The sequence below is a fragment of the Ictidomys tridecemlineatus genome, chromosome 7 (assembly GCF_052094955.1).
Source record: "Ictidomys tridecemlineatus isolate mIctTri1 chromosome 7, mIctTri1.hap1, whole genome shotgun sequence".
NCBI lineage: Eukaryota > Metazoa > Chordata > Mammalia > Rodentia > Sciuridae > Ictidomys > Ictidomys tridecemlineatus.
This window is the reverse complement of record NC_135483.1, coordinates 79,260,895-79,263,749: the sequence shown is the minus strand read 5'-3', so window position 1 is coordinate 79,263,749 and position 2,855 is coordinate 79,260,895. Positions and strand designations below refer to the sequence as shown.

At 50.5% G+C, this 2,855-nt stretch overlaps 1 long non-coding RNA gene across 1 annotated transcript; it reads right to left on the bottom strand.

Annotated features, from left to right (window-relative positions):
- Nucleotides 1-1,449: 1,449 nt before the first annotated feature.
- Nucleotides 1,450-2,499, bottom strand: LOC144365307 (uncharacterized). Its single transcript, XR_013423617.1, has 2 exons — nucleotides 2,433-2,499; nucleotides 1,450-2,297 (listed from the first exon to the last, which is right to left on the bottom strand). It is a non-coding gene; the product is annotated as an uncharacterized LOC144365307 (long non-coding RNA).
- Between the last annotated feature and the right edge of the window lie 356 nt (nucleotides 2,500-2,855).

Here is a 2,855-nt window from a genome sequence, read left to right as displayed (position 1 = left end):
ATTTGCTTTATTCTTTCAGTTTCATTATGGTAATTAAAGAAGGGGAGGTCTATTAAAATTTGGTGATACTTTGTATATTTTTGCCATTCCTTAGAGACCCAACTGAAATTCTGCCATATTTTGGTGTTTGGATTTTTATTATAAAATTGGAGAGACAGGGTTTAACAAAGTTGCTTAGGGCTTTTCTAAATCACTAAGGCTGTCCTCCAACTTGCCATTCTCCTACCTCAGCCTCCTGAATTGCTGGGATTACAGACCTGAGCCACCATGCCTAGCTATTTTTCCTATTAAATCTTACGTGGATAAAGACACAAATCAAAGTAATAGAAAGCCAGATGAGCTACTTTGAAAACTTGTATTTCAGATATGCCTTTTTTTTTTTTTAATGAAGACTGTTCCAGATCATTGGTTAATAGAGATAGGGCCTTTGAGTATTTTTCAACAGTTTGAAGAAACTCAGCCACAGAAGTTACTTTCCTTCAATGAAACAGTTTGGCAAATGCAGTTTACTGGGTAAACCTGTTCTGACAGGAGCCAATTTCTTCTGTTTCTTGAGGATGCAATTCTTCTCTAGACCAAAAAAAAAAAGAATTTTTTTATCCTTTGAGTCAACATATTGGTATATGAGGATGAATAAATTATTATGTTCAATGTTTTTTTTTTTAAATAAAATTCACAGAATCAGTGACACAAGTGGACAGTGGAGCAGGTGGGCTCAGAAATATTGGGTTTTTGGAAGAGAGGAAAGTATCAGACTTTGTACCCCATCCTAGTGGCTGTAAAATATCTGTGAAAACTAATCTGTAACCAGATCGTACAAGGGGAAATGCCAGCATCACTGAGGTTCTATGAACAATATAGGGTCATTGAAGACAGAGGCCTAAAACACTAGTATGCTTTTCAAGAAGTTGCAAGAACTTGTAAAGTCCCGATGTACTGATTTAAAAAAAAAAACAAAACAACCCATGGCTCTGCCACAGGCCAGGAGACCTGCAGATCTCAGCTGTAAGGCAAGGCCCTTTGATGTCTGCCTGTTTTAAGTCACCCAGGCTTCTGCTGCCACATGCCTGTAGACCTACAGGTCTCAGCTGTAAGGCAAGGCCATTTGATGTCTGCCTGTTTTAAGTCACCCAGGCTTCTGTATGCTTCAGGTCTTCCTTGTCCTGATTCGGGGAAGACCTAGTCATAGCCCAGGGCCCTTTGTGGGTCCAGTGTCTTCTAGCATTTTTGCCTAGTTTGCCCTGGATCCTGGCACTGGCTGAAACTCCCAGGCCTTCCGTCTTCTGCAGCACATTCAGCACATAAGAGGAGCTGGAAGCAGACAGAACAATGATGCCTGTTGCATAACTGACTCTTGTGTTCCCACAATGAAATCCTGGATTGGGTCCAATTAATTTTAAGCAGCATATTGGGAGTTGTATGAGATGCTCATTGGCAAACACACAGAGATTTTCTTTCGGATTGCTATTTATTCAAGCGAACGAGTCTCGGAGGTGGAAAGCTGCCTGTTCATGAAGCACTGTGTGACGACAGAGGCCATGAGAATGGCAGTGTCGCTCCCGAGTGCTCCTTCTGGTTCTGGCTGGGTCCTCCTCAGGGTTCTCTCGGCACAGCGCATCCGGCCCAGCCCACACAGTTCCAGTCACAGGACCAGCAGCCTCCCAGACAGATGCCTCCGGTGCCACAAGGAAAAGTCACCTCCAGGTGGCCACCCCACACCCGTCTTGTAAAAGCAGGTCCTGAGGCAGTGGTGTGAGAAGCGATATAAAAAGCCCATGTGAGGGTGGACAGGCAGCCGCTTCGTGGTTGGGAACAGGGATTTTGTGCTGGAGGATGGCTCCCTCTGCGGACAGGAGATGGGGGACAGAGACCCCTGGGCAACCAGCCTCCTGGTGGAGTCCCAGCTTCCCTCCCCCCCCGCCCCCGCAGGTCTGCGGTGCCCTGCGGTTTCAGAAGGGGCCGGACCGGGGTGTCTGCCTTGGGGGCTGGGGCGCTGACGTCGGTTCCCGGGCCCCCTGCGCGGTGGCCGGCGGCTGGGCGGAGCCGGGGTGGGCGGGGCGGCGCCGACTCTGGCCCGGAGCTGCTGGGAGGCCGGTGATGGATGGCCAGCCTGCTGCCCTGCTCCAGGCTGTCCATGTCCACAATGGCTTCCAGTGTCCGGCAGGCCCGCCAACCCCTCTGCAAACAGCAGCTTCTGGCCCAGGCCAGCTACCTGTCGCTAGTCCCCTCACGCCCCCCAGATCCTCCCGCCAGGCAGGGGGAGCTGCTGTTCTTGGCCTCTGCGCTTTGCTCCGTGCCTGCAGAGGAACAAGGCCCTACACTTTTCTTCTGAGTTTAAAACACTTGGTCCCTTTCTACCCCCACCCTCCCTTCCTGGGACACCATCCCCCTCCCCGCCACCGCAGCCCAGGCTCGTCCAATTAATTACAAACATTTTACAGGGTAGAGAATTCCAAGCAGGGTTTCCACCCCAGAGAAGAGCGATTCCCCCTGGGCGCTGCCTTCTGAGGCCAGCACCTTCCCCCCCCTGGGGGAGGGGTCCTGGGGAGGAGGAGGAGGGAGGTGCAGAAGCTGCCAGCACTGGGAACGGCTTCCGGTCTCTTCCTTCCCACCAGCCTCACCCCCACCCCCTCCACGCATCTGTTTTCATTTTCTTAGTGTTTAAACTTGATTCTCTCCCCACCTCCGTGTCCTCCCACCACTCCCATGAAAGACAGAAGATGGATTTCATCTGCGTCCTGAAAGAGGGCGAGGAGCACACAGCGACTGGGGACACCAGGGAATGCAAAGTGCACACTGTCGCCTGGGCGGTCTCTGGAGAAAAATAAAAGAATGTTACAAGTTTTAATGAAGAA